General features: G+C 34.7%; 1 protein-coding gene across 2 annotated transcripts in view; it reads right to left on the bottom strand.

Annotated features, from left to right (window-relative positions):
- The window catches only part of LOC129742353 (serine/threonine-protein kinase 32B), a 314,888-nt gene extending 308,672 nt beyond the window's left edge, over positions 1–6,216 (bottom strand). The window contains exons 1-2 of one of the 2 annotated variants that reach the window (XM_055734247.1): positions 5,495–6,216; positions 4,852–5,244 (exon numbers count right to left, since the gene is read on the bottom strand). The gene's annotated coding sequence lies outside the window, so the exon portion shown is untranslated. The remainder of the gene's footprint in view (positions 1–4,851; positions 5,245–5,494) is intronic. The other variant, XM_055734255.1, reaches the window with a different exon arrangement.
- Between the last annotated feature and the right edge of the window lie 7,952 nt (positions 6,217–14,168).

Below are 14,168 nucleotides of genomic sequence, written 5' to 3'. Positions count from 1 at the left end.
AAGCACAAAAAGTCATTCGAGTAATTACCGAACTTTCTCCAAAAATGTGAATACATCATCACCCACTTCTGTTCTGTTATTAATTTTCAACCAAAATAGCTAAACTCATTTTCAGTCAGTGAAAGTCTTCGCGCTTTTTTTGGTGGTTAACGAATTATTGACTCCTTGAAACAGCTGTGGTGAACGACTTTTTTCTTTCACAATCATATTCATTTACTTATCATACTCATCATTTATTTACTTTCATTCAAAACAATGGGGACTTGTCCTCTTGCAAGCCATCTTTTATTTAATTTCATTCATAAACAATGGGGCCTTGTCCTCTTGCAAGCCATTTTTTATTAACTTTCATTCAAAACAATGGGGACTTGTCCTCTCGCGAGCCATTTTTTTTTTTGCTTTCATTCAAAACAATTGGGACTTGTCCTCTTGCAAGCCATTTTTTATTCAATTTCATACAAAACAATGGGGACTTGTACTCTTGTAAGCCATTTTTTATTCAATTTCATACAAAACAATGGGGACTTGTACTCTTGCAAGCCAGTTTTTATTTACTTTGATTCAAAAACAATCGGAACTTGTCCTCTTGCAAGCCATCTTTTATTAAATTTCATTCAAAACAATGGGGACTCGTCCGCTTGCAAGCCATCTTTTATTGAATTTCATACAAAACAATGAGGACTTGTACTCTTGCAAGCCATATTTTATTTACACAATTTTATTCAAAAAAATTGGGACTTGTCCTCTTGCAAGCCATTTTTGATTAAATTTCATTTTAAACAATGCGGACTTGTCCTCTTGCAAGCCATCTTTTATTTACTTAGATTCAAAAACAGTGGGGTCTTGTCCTCTTGCAAGCCATCTTTTATTTAAGTTCATTTAAAAAACAATCGGGACTTGTCCTCTTGCACGCCATCTTTTATTGAATTTCATATAAAACAACGGGGACTTGTCCTCTTGAAAGCCATCTTTTATTTACTCACTCCTATTCAAAACAATTGGGACTTGCCCTCTTGCAAGCCATCTTTTACTTACTTTCTTTCCCAAAACTGGGAACTTGTCCTCTTGCAAGCCATCTTTGATTTAATTTCATTCTAAACAATGGGGACTTGTCCTCTTGCAAACCATCTTGTATTTACTTCAATTAAAAAACAATGGGATCTTGTCCTCTTGCAAGCCATTTTTTACTTACTTTGATTCAAAAACAATGGGGACTTGTCCTCTTGCAAGCCATCTTTTATTTACTTTCATTCAAAACAATGGGGACTTGTCTTCTTGCAAGCCATCTTTTACTTAATTTCATTTTAAAAACAATCAGGACTTGTCCTCTTGCAAGCCATCTTTTATTGAATTTCTTTCAAAAACAATGACGACTTGGCCTCTTGCAAGCTATATTTTTAATGAAACATGCACATTAAATAGGGGACTAGTCCTCAGCTAATTATCCTTCAGGGCTTGTCCTTAGCAAGCCATTTTTCACTAAAATATTCATAATTGTTGGGAACTTTTCACTCGCAAGCCATCTTTTATCTTTATTACTCATCATTCTAGGGGGACTTGGCCTTAGAAAGCCATCTTTTGATTGCATATATTAAATTTTTAAAAAAATACTTGGCCTCATCACGGCATCTCGTTATTTCAGATTTTCAGAATTCAACAGGACTGGTCATCAACAAGCCAAATTTATCATTAAATAGGTTTTTTTTTTTGACGCCTTTCAATTTTACCAAGGTCGCAGCCATAAATCCAGGAGCTTTATTCAATCACAATCACAATCAAAACAGTCATATTAAAATCCAATTAGCATATTTTTGTAGAGCAGATTTAAATCTATCTTTGCCGAATAGTTCCGGTGTGAATACTACAATATCTAAAAACACAACGAACTTATTCCCCTAAATACCTAATGTACAAGTCGAACCAAATTCCTACAACGAATGAATTTTTACTTAGTGATAAAAGCATTCATAAAACGGCAACGAATGCTTACTCAGTGATAGTTTTACCCGAATGGCAATCGTAAAAACACATATGAACTGATTTTTCAAAACCCGTTTAAAATAGACGTTTCTTCCAGAAAGTGGTTGTTAGTTATACTTTCTTTAATCTTGAAAAACTTTCAGATTCTTACACAGGATCTTACCTTTATGATCATGTTGTTATTTTATTCAATCAGCTGCGTTTTAGTTTTCGCTAAAAAAGTCGCCTTTTGAAATTATGAATAATAGTAAAAAATAAAAAACCGAAATTTAAATGTTTTTTTTTTCAATTTCTTTGCAGTTATTTTGAGGGTTCATATAACACTGTCGATTAAATTCTTACAATAAATTCTATAAAAAGCTTCATAACGAATTTGTAGAACGGCTTTTATTTATACAACATCTTGGGAACGTGTTCTCAATTTCAATAAATTTCAAAATTAGAACACATTATAAGATAATTAACTTAGGATATGCTTGAAAATAAATCAACTATTAGAAAAATAATGATGACACAAGCCCATGTTTAAAACTTTTCATTTTTAAAATCCAGTGAGAGTTCAAAATGGTTAAATGGTTACTATGTAGTTATTATAGTTAAATGTGCAAATTTTATCAAATACACAATTCAACAAAATTCAGATTTTTCAGCGGTGCAAATAATTTCAGAGCTAATTTTGAATGACGCTGATTAAAAATACGCATTTAGTTTTTTTCTATCACCTCTCATTTTCGAAATAATTTCAGAAAACCGGTAAAAATTTATTTAAAAAATTTGTGCACTGTTATGGAAAACTCAGGAAATAAACAAAATATTTTAAAATACAGGTTTTAACACATCGATCAACTTGCCTGGAAATCGCGAGTAGTTTTGACTTCTGAGAAAAATTGAGAAGTTTTTTTTTGTTAATTTTCCCAATCCTGCCAAGTATAAGATTTTGATGAAATGTTAAAAAAGATTTCACCAAAATGGAACCTTTGATTTTTCTTAAAGCATAGTTCAATTTGTTTTAAAGTATTCAAAGTTGTAAAATGAGTTTTAATGTTCAAAATCAAGGGTTATAATCTTATAACTCCCGTATCTTTTCAAATTTCTATAATTTATACCGTTGTTTAAAAAGCGTTGTTTCTTTTGAAACCTTAATATCTAGGCAAGATCTGAACCCTTGAATGAAGGATCCCAACAAACATGAAATTCACAACCAAATATCAGGGCAACATCCGGACAATTTTTAACAAAACTCAGAAATAACTCAACAAAAATCAAATAAAAAAATTGAAAAATATAAAAAAAAAATATTTCATCAAAACTCATCGATAGATTTTAAATCGTATTTTAGGCTTCAAAAAACCTTGAATCATTATTTTTTTTATAAAACTTGCCTATAAAATTTCGTTTTGAAGGAACTAATTAAAAAAATGGAGGCACAATTTTTTGGTAAGATTTGCCAAATACTTTATTAAATATCCGGGCAAACCCAGATTAAACCGGACAATCTGGTAACCTTGATCTAGATGTATTTCTACGATGCTACTCTTTACTTTATCATTTAAAACTTTTTTCAAATTTGGAATGGGTGCCCCAAATTCCCAATATTTATTTATACATTGGAAGAGTTGTATTACAGAATCTATTATTATTATTATTATTCTATTATAAATATTCCAAAATGTAAAAAGTGTAAAAAATTTCAATCTATTTTTTTTAAATTTCGAATATTCGATTAATAGATGAACACTACAGAAAAAGGATAAATATTTAAATATTGTTTTTATTTTTATTTTTAAGGTTATGATTGATTGTGAAGTTTTTGTAAATCTCAACCCACAGAATTCAAAAATTCGGATACATCCTAAAAATCCAGAAGACTCATCAGATATGAAAGCCTCGTAGTTAGAACTTTTTTTCTTGAATACTTTACATAAATTTCAAATTTAATAGTAAAAGAAAAGATTTATTTTGATCGAAAAAAATGAAAGAGTGTCAAATTGGAAAAAATTTTAACATTTGGTAAAATATAAAATTAAGAATTAATAACTTATGATAGTGATTTAAAGTTTGAAAATCTAAGTGAAATCAAGATGCTTTGAAACGTCTTAATTTTAAAAAAACTTATCAGAATTATGGACATTTATATCGAAATGAAAAAGTTAAATCTTCCCCATTCTTGAAAAACAGACCCTGATCCATTTAAGCTTTGGATGAAATAAAAAAATAAGAACCTAAAACCCAAATTTTCTTAATTCTAAAATTTTCTAGATTAGATTAGATTGGTACGTCTCGGTGGTCGAGTGGTAAGCGTGGTAAGACGGTAATCGCTGGTCCACTGATGGTATGGGTTTGATTCCCATCTCCGTACTGGGTGTTAAATGTTAATCTTAAGTTGTCCATGTTATTTATTCAGTCTGTAAAGCCTAAAACGGCCAAGACGGTGTATGTCTTTTATCATCACAAACTTTCAGTAACTAAGAAAAAATTAAATGAAAAATTTAAACAACCTTCAGAGTTTCTAAAAGATTCAAATCCTAGAGAATGTCGGAAATTTTTGGGATTCTACTTATACCTAGATACTGATATTTTAATTTAAAAAAAAAAACAAAATTACAATTGATTTTAATCATTTCATACATTTTGAGTTAAATGTGTCTCATCGATCGAAAAGTTCAAGAAATTCGGAAACTTCTTGGTTATGGTTATTCATTCAAATGATGAAAATTGAAACTGGTTTTATCAGCTTTCAAAATTTAAAAACTTTTTAAAAAAATAAAGATTTCGATGATTCAAAATGTTCTTCAAAACAAATTTATAAACAATACGAACAGTAGAAATTAATTCTTTTTTAATCAATGGGATATTTAAAAATATTCATACCTTCACTTCCACTTTATGTTCGATCAAAATTGTTCACCGTTGACTGCACGATTCGTCGAAATTTGTTTTTAATTTGCATGGAAACACTTATTAAGCATTTTTTAATACCTTCACAAATTTCTTGATAAAACTCATCCGTTTTGATTTTATCTTGTTTTCAACATTCCCCTACTCACACTTGCACTGGATTTAAATTCTTTTCGCTAGCACTCGACAGTAGTAGTATCTTCAAGCTAGATAATATTACATCCCCATCTGCTCGCATTCACTACCACGCTCTCTGGAGCCACCGGCACCATGGATGACATCACCACCGATCACACTCCGATGAAATGTAGGTTTGCCCGGTCGTCTTCAGGAGAGAGACACACACTCTGTAATCCGCTATCCAGTCTATAGAGTTATGTTTTAAGAAAAAGGGGGGAAGGAAAAATGAAACAACAACAACAGTAACAGCCAACAGCAGAAAAATCGTTTCACCAACTTTGCATCACTCCGAGCCGGCATTCGATGTTGAAGTCCAAAAAAAAAAAAAAAAAGTATACAGAATTGAACCAAATTGGCTTCACTTCAAATGGAGCGGAAAAGGGAAAAATCTGGAAAAAAAACCGACCAAACGAAAGATGATTTTCGATTCACTCACTGACTCACTCACAGACCGACTAGCGCATTCGCCATTCTCCGTTTGCCGGTAAAAATGAAGGATTTACACGATTTTCATTAATTCTGAAGCTCCGTTTTTGTTTTTCTTGGTTTTTCCTGCTTTGCTTTGGATTAGCAAAACTGACAGGTCGTAAATCAGAAACCGGAATGCAGAAGGTTCTGATTTTGGTAAGGATTTGATGGGTTTTTAAGACTTTTTTCTTTGTTTTGTGTTTCACTCGTTTTGGTTTATCCAATTTATTCCTGAATCCCACAATTTAATAACATTCGATAGGAATATTACTAGGATCCTTTTCTAAACTTTAGACATCCTTCTTAAATCCGATGATTCGCAACATTCCACATCGATGAAAAGAGAACCTTTTTCGATCAACTTTCAATGAAATCATCCCCCCTCACCGATAGGAACAGCACTGATCACAAAAGACCGCCTTAGGGACCGAATCTAGTGGCACATCCAAACCCGATCGCAGTCGAACCGTGAATGACGAGACCCCTCAGAAATCCGTAGCACATTGCCCCCATCATCACCAAGAATGAACTGAACCACAGGAAGGTCCTTGCTCGTGTTGTTGCTGGGAAATTCCGGCTTCCCCACTAAATGCTTTCAGCTGCCATCCCGTTTGGAGCCTTTTTTTGTTGTGCTCCACAATTTTGGAAACCGAAAAAAATCGCACGTACGGGCAACCCTTCGAATCGACCAACTTTACTCCCGATACTAGCTCTGGAGGGAAAGTGATGTTTGGTTTTTGATTCGCTGCCGTTCTGTTGGCGGAAATTTTAAACAAGAGAGAGTTCTCGAAAACTCCCATCCGGAGAGAGCGCTCCAAAACAGTAGAGGCCGCTTCGGGATTCTTCGCAACTCTTCGGGAAGCTTCGCCCCAATCAGCTGAGCATCCTCGTTAACAGCTGTTGTTTTGGGATTGAAATTCGGCAGAAAAAAATCCGGAACAGCCGAACAGCAACAGGTTAGACCGAATGCTTACTACAAATCTGGGGGAGGAACGATTTCCACCCCCTTGGTCGGTTTTGTTTAGGTTTTTTTTTTGTTATGTTTTGAATTATTTCTAGGAAGGCTAAGACAACAAAGAACCTACCTTAACTTGCCCGTTGATGTATTGAGGATGTGGGTGGGTGGGCATTGTTGTGTTCATCTGTTATCGGAACCTACGTTCGTTCAGATTGGATGTACTACGCTCGTTCTTCGTTAGTTAGTCAAGCATCCAGTCAGTCAGCCAGCGCAGCATTTTTTCGATATGGTGTTATGGATGGAGATTCCGGTGTCCCGTGTAAGGGTGTGTTCGGTCGGGTGTCTTGCGATGCGATGCGATCGTCATCATTATTTTCGTTCCGGGGGTATTTTTAGCAGCATTATAATTATAATCCGCAAACTGCTACAACGCTGCTTACCTACTAGTGGGGTTGGGGGCGCGTACACGTGGCACGGAATACGGTAGATTTATAATGAGCTTGGATTCATTAGCAGCATGGGAGAGGTACAAATGGAGTTTTATAACAAGGGAGCAATTAGAAGGTAAGATTTTTAGTTGATTCTTTGTAATTATCTTTAAACATTTCTACACAGGAAGCTTCCAACTTATTGGAAGTGACTTAAGCATCCAAACGAGTACTTCTGACTTTCCTTATTTTCTTTTATTTAGTTTTTTTTTCCAAATACTAAAAAACGAGCAGTTTTGGAGGCTTTTTCATTGCATGTTGTTTCTGTATTTTTTACCGTTTTCCTTCAATATTTGGAAACAGGCGGGCAGCAATGAAATACAGCTCAAACAATACACTCTAAATGGCTTCTACTGAACTTTTACAGAAAATACCCAATAAGTAATTTACCATGATTTACATGTTGCAGTTTTTTATGCGACTCCTTTCCAGATCGCTGGATAGCTGGAAAAAGGTCTTGTGTGAATGGATTATACCGAGACATCATGTAAGGTCATTCGACACGAGCGTGGACGGCAGTCAGACGGCAAGTGAGCCAGTCTAGTGACACAGGATGTAGTCCCCCCGACCAAGTGTAGATCACCAGGTATTGATTCCTGCGAACGGGTCTGTACATTTTTTAAATCACTCAAAATTTTAAAATTGAAAATTTTTCAAGAAAAAACACTTTTTCCGGTATTTTTCTGTTGGGGGTCGCGTAAAGAACCTTGAACTTTTTGAAGCACTGAAAGTTTTAAACTTGAACAATTTTTGGGGAAAAAAACAATCTTTTCGATTTTTTCCTGGTCGGGGGTCGCGTAAAAAACCTTGAATTTATTGAATCACTCAAAATTTTAAACTTGGGTTTTACGAGAAAGAATCAGTGTTTTACATTTTTATTCTGGTCGGAGGTCGCGTAAAAAAACCTTGAATTTTTTTAAATCACTCCAATTTTGAACTTGAAAATTTTTCGAAAAAAATATTTTTTTATCTATTTTTTCTGGTCGCGTAAAAGACCTTCAATTTTTGAATCACTTAAAATTTTCAACTTGAAAATTTACCGAAAAAAAAAATATTTTTTTTCGTTTTTTTCTGGTTTAAGGCCGCGTTAAAAAACCGTGAGTTTTTTAAATCACTCAAAATTTTAAACTTGAAAATTTTTCGGAAAAAATAATTTTTCTCGATTTTTTCTGGTCGCGTTAAAAAACCTTGATTTTTTTTTTAATCACTCAAAATTTTAAACTTGAGTTTTTCGGGAAAAAAATCAGTTTATTCGTTTTAATTCTGATCAGGGGTCTCGTAAAAACCTTGAGTTTTTAAATCACTCAAAATTTCAAACTTAAAAACATTTCGGAAAAAATCTTTTTTTTTTATTTTTTCCGGTCGGAGCTCACGTAAAAAACCTTGAATTTTTGAAGCACTGAAAGTTTTAAACTTGAACAATTTTTGGGAAAAATCAATCTTTTTGATTTTTTCTGGTCGGCGGTCGCGTTAAAAAACTTTGAATTTTTTTAATCACTCAAAATGTTAAACTTGAGTTTTTCCCGAAATCAGTTTTTTCGATTTTATTCTGGTCGGGGGTCTCGTAAAACATCTTGAATTTTTTTAATCACTCAAAATTTTAAACTTGAAAATTTTTCGGGGAGTAAATATTAATTTCGTTTTTTTTTTGGTCGGGGGTTGCGTAAAAAGCCTTTAATTATTAAAATCACTCAAAATTTTAAACTTGAAAATTTTTTCGGGAAAAAATCACCATAATTTTCGATTTTTCTGGTCGGGGTCGCGTAAAAGACCTTCAATTTTTTTAATCACTCAAAATATTAAACTTAAATATTTTCGGGGAAAATCAAAGTTATAAATTGAAAAAATCGAAATCAAAATTTAAAAATAAACGAACCTGGTAGAGTAAAAATGTAATGAATGGTACACGATAAAAAAAAATTTATATCGCTCGGGCATAAAGAAAAAAAACATCATGAATCCACCCCTGGATAAAAAAGTGGTCGATGATTTTGATTGAAAAATTGGTTCGAACTGCAGTTAAAATGTAGTGCTACGGGAATTAAAGAAGATTAGTTTACAGATTGAGGAAATTTTGAAGTGATTTTCAAGTGAGTTCAGAAGACAACTGGAAAGTGGAAAGCGCCTCGAAGAGACATTTTAGGGAATCTCATCTTATTTAAATCAAGCCAGTTGAGAGGACTGTCTGAGATAAGAACAACAAAAAGCAAGTCAAAATGGCTGCTTGATACGAATTTCAAGTGAGGTGAGAGAACAACTTGAAATTGAACAGCGCATTGAGAGGACAGCTTTGTATCTTATCAAGTGAATAATTTAGCGTGTTGAGAGGACAGCTCAATATATTATCTACTTGAAATCGAACGGTATGATAGGCAGCTTGAGATAAGAATCAACAAACAGTGAGTCGAGATAACTACTTTTACAGCAATACAAATTTCAGCAGAATTGAGAACACTATTTGAAGTAGAAAAGCGGTTTGGATGAGGACTGTATTCGAAAAACATGCAACATTTTCAATTGTGAATAACTTTTAAACAGAAGGATGAAAATTCATGAAATTTTTAGTTTACATGTGCAAAATTTTGTGACGATCTGTCGAGTAGTTTTTTGTGGGCAACATATGGTCGGGATTCGACCAGACCGAACTGAAAGCGAAATTGAAAAAAAATGAGTTATCTATTGCAGCGGATGCGAAACATGATAAACGACCTTCCCTATAAATATCAAATCATTTTTCCTATTTTTTTAAGATTTTATAGAGAAAATTCTTCGGATTCATGTTTTTTGGCACAAAACGTATTGGCTTTTGTACCACCCTAGTGTGTCTTTGGCGTAATGACATGATGCCAAATAGAGCCATCGGCAATAAACGCTTCTGGAGGCATTCCTTGATATAGCTTTGGGTGTTCATTAGGGTGGCCCAAAATTGTACTATGTCTGGGATTTTGGGGGCTCAAGCTTCAAATGATAGCTTAGGGTGTAAGAAACCATATTTTATATGGCGGCGACTCAGAAAAATGATGTTTAGGGGTCGCACTGGTTCGATTTTTGGAAAAAGGACATTTTTTCGACATTTTGTCCTAATAACATTTTCAGATCTTGAAAAGGTATCAAACATGTGTCTCTAATATTTTTTAAATTTTCTTTATAATGTAAGATTTAAACTAAAAATTTATTGGGATTGTTTTGGACTCTTAATTTGTATGTATCATTTTTTTTAATTACGCAATACTATGATCTATTGTAAAAAAAAATAATTAAAATCAACAAAAAGTGTACTTGGATTAAGATTTTTAATCAATATTGAATTCAAAAGATGCGCGATGTTATGATATGCAACTTTGCAGAAGAAAGTATATAGCTATGATTTGTCGTTTTAAAGTAATTCAAAGTTCACTGTGGAAAAAAGTCACAATTTTCAAATTTTTGCTAAGAATTGCTTTATATTATGATGTGGATGAGTTTCGAGCAATCTAAGAACCAAATAAACTCCTGATATCAAATTTTTTCATCCTTTTATCGATCCTTCAATCGCCAGAAAGAACCATTCCAAGTTTTTAGATTTTTTTATTGATTGAAGGTCGTGTTACCCATACCTGGGTGACGGTTTGTTGAATGTGTTATGGCTACAATCACTAAATAAATTTAAAATAAAAATTTAGAAACTAGTCATGGTTGTTTCTGCTGATTGAAGGATCGATAAAAGGATGAAAAAGTTTGATATCAGAAGTTTAGATTGCTCGAAACTCATCCACATCATAATATAGAGCAATTCTTTGAAATTTGTGACTTTTTCACTCAGAAAAACTTGAATAACTTTTTAACGACAAGTAATAGCTGTACACTTTCTTCTGCAAAGTTGCACATCATAACGTTGCTCATTTTTTGAATCCAATGTTAATTGAAAATGTTATTCCAAAGTACACTTTTTTGTGAATTGTAAATTTTTTTTCCCAAAAAAAAATCCATAGTATTGCGTAATTTAAAAAATCAAACATACAAATTGAGAGTCCAAAACATTCCCAATAAATTTTTTGTTTAAATCTTACATTATAAAGAAAATTTAAAAAATATTAGAGACACATGTTTGATACCTTTTCAAGATCTGAAAATGTTATTAGGACAAAATGTCGAAAAAATGGCCTTTTTCCAAAAATCGAACCAGTGCGACCCCTAAACATCATTTTTCTGAGTCGCCGCCATATAAAATATGGTTTCTTACACCCTAAGCTATCATTTGAAGCTTGAGCCTAAAATCCCAGAAATAGTACAATTTTGGGCCACCTTAGTGTTCATTGTTTCCGATGTGACGTACGGGCTAGATATTTTGACGCATTCGCAAATTGCCAACCACACCATCAGCTTTTTGCCAAATTTTTCGGTGAACTTCCTTCTCCTTTACGGGGATATCCTTGTCCTTGTGGAAGGGTCCCAGGAAGAGTTTTATAGTGCAATTTCACATACGATTCATCGTTCATAATAATGCACCCAGAACTTTTGCAAAATATTCAATCATACAGCTTCCGGGCTCTTGGTTTGACAGAAGCGGCATGATTTGGGTTCCTTATAGGTTTTTTCTGCTTCCGGTATGCCTTGAGCCCAAGTCGCTCTTTAGCGCGCATCACGTTAGACGTCGCGGTTCCGACTTTTCTCGCCACATCCCGAATTGAAGCCGGTGGTTACTTTTTGTAGACATCCCTGACCTTTTTTCGATAGCAGGACTTACAGGACCAGATTTTCGGCCACTCCTCGGTTCATCTTCAAATCTATAACGTTCACCATATTTTTAAATAGCTGCCCGTGCCGCTTCGACGCTTACATCGTATTCTTTGGCCAATTTTCTCAATGTTCAAGCTTGCCTATATTTACAATGTGATTTATTTTTTTTGCTAGAACGATCTGATATTAAAGACAACCTTGGCCACTTGGTTTGGTATCTGTAATTTTTCGTTTATCTACCGGAATGGTTTTTGCTTGATGAGCTCGTTTTTTTGCCTTCAAATAGTTGATCTTTTCCACCAGTATAAAAGCAAAGGTTCGAAGCCAATTAGAGTTAGAAGTAGATAAGAGTTATCGGGTCGTCAGACCGAAACTAGGTGCTATGGAAGGCCGTTGAGCTGAAATCACTGAAAGGTCGTCGGATCTGTGCTGTGGAACAGCGAGCCAATTAAAGGTCGTATCAGAGCTAGAGAAAGTCGTTAGAAAGGAGCCATAGGAAGGTCGCCGTGCCGCCGCAAGAAGAGAGAACAGTCACTGGAAGGTCGTCGAGACGGAGCCTTTGGGAGCGAACTAGATCCAGGGAAGGTTATCTGACTGAGAATAAGTTCGGAAATCGTCGAATCGATGTCATTGGGAGGTCTCCGTCGCTTAAACAATCGTACTCATCTCATTAATGCTCACAATTCTACACCAACTGAACCATAATCGTCACTTTCATATTGACGCCCCATGACCATCCGGATTGCTATATGACAAAAGTCTTTCAAATTGACACCCTTTCTGCAAGTTTAGCTCAACGACCTCGGCATTCCAATAGCTCCGGGTCCGAAGACCCTGTAAGTAGCTCCAAATTCGACGACCTTCACCTGACTTCGGCATGACGATTTCCTAATGGCTTCGGCCCGATTCGGCTTTCCCTAGGCTTTGGTTCATGGGCCCTGGCTATTCCTGTAGACCTTCCAGAAAAAAAAAATCAAAAGTAGCTATTCCTGAATGAGACTTATAAAGTTCCAAAAAACTTGCAATTTCGGGGGGAAACTTAAAAACTTTGGTCTTTTTCGGCCGATTTCTTTTAAATACGGTTTTCCTGGAAGCTTTCCTGAACAAAAAGACTAAAATATCCATACAAACTTCAGGCTCATTGAGTGACCCCTTCCCGTGATCCGATCTGGCCCAAAATTTGGCATGAGATCTTGTGCTAGACCTAGGGTCAATTTTAGCGTACAGCGCATAACTTTTTCAAAAGTCGGATCATTTGGAGCACTCTACTGTGGAGCTCGTTAATCGATTCATTACCGATTAGGACCGAGAAGTGACAGCTGTCAAATGTTACGGATTTTTTTCGGTAAAAAATATAGGAACTCGGCAAAGATCATCTGTTAAAAAATGGACAGTTATCAACGTGACAGCTTGACTTACCTACCACAGTGATATTACCAAACAACCGGTAGTAGTCAACGAATTAGAAAACTGGTTATGTTTACCCGAAAAAGTTTTTAGTTTTACTTTATAGTTTTTGGCGATTTCTTACCGAAAATAAATTTCAAAGAAATTTGTTTAAATTTAAATAAACCAGCTTCGGTAAGTCGAAGACCGATTAACGAGGTTCGGTAAAAGCAGGACGTCAAATTAATCAATAAACAGGAATTTTCATTTTACAGAGCTGTTTCTATACACAGCAAGAAAAATTCGTGTAATTTTAAACCGAAAGCGATGCATGAAAACGGAACATCCATTTTGGTGTTAAATTTTATCTCGATGTATTTTTTTCAATAATGTAATTTTTGAGGGGTGTAAATTTAGATCGAAAACAATACATGAAATCAGATGACGAAAAAATATACACGAAAACATCAAATAAACCTCAAAAAATCATAAAAGTGAATCAAATGTTTAAGTTTATTCATTCTGTTAACCCACGCCTCAAAAAATGTTGAATGATACTACAACTTTTCATACTGAAAATAGATATTATTAAATATAAAGCAATTTTCGCAAATACCCTCATTTCTTCCTTGTAAATAAGCACTCGACGCCCAAATTAAACCGAAATCAAAAACCCCAATTCGGAAAAAACCGGGGCCAAAAAAGCAATCCGAGCCGGAGCAGAATAACTCGCGTTCACCAGCCAACACCATCATTAGGTGCGGGGCATCAACAAAAATTTCTAATCTCGGCAGCTGACGTCCGCACGGCGTGGAACAACAACAGCTCAATTTCTACCCATCCAGAAAAAAGTGGGAAAGTTGGAATGAGTGGGTAAGTAACGGGCTTCGCGTTCGCGAGTAATTGAATCAGCTAACGAAAGCAGTTTTTTTTTGGGAAGTTCACCCTTTTCATGGGTTTACCTCCTACTCGGGGTTTCGCTCATCGGCAGTTTAAATTTCACCGCACCGAATCAGAGCCTGGGTGGGTCCTTAATTGCCGTACACATTCCTCTTCGTTTCCCCCACTTAAACATTTTTTAACAACAAGAG

This window comes from Uranotaenia lowii, chromosome 1, assembly GCF_029784155.1.
Source record: "Uranotaenia lowii strain MFRU-FL chromosome 1, ASM2978415v1, whole genome shotgun sequence".
Classification (NCBI taxonomy): domain Eukaryota; kingdom Metazoa; phylum Arthropoda; class Insecta; order Diptera; family Culicidae; genus Uranotaenia; species Uranotaenia lowii.
This window is presented reverse-complemented; position numbering and strand designations above follow the sequence as displayed.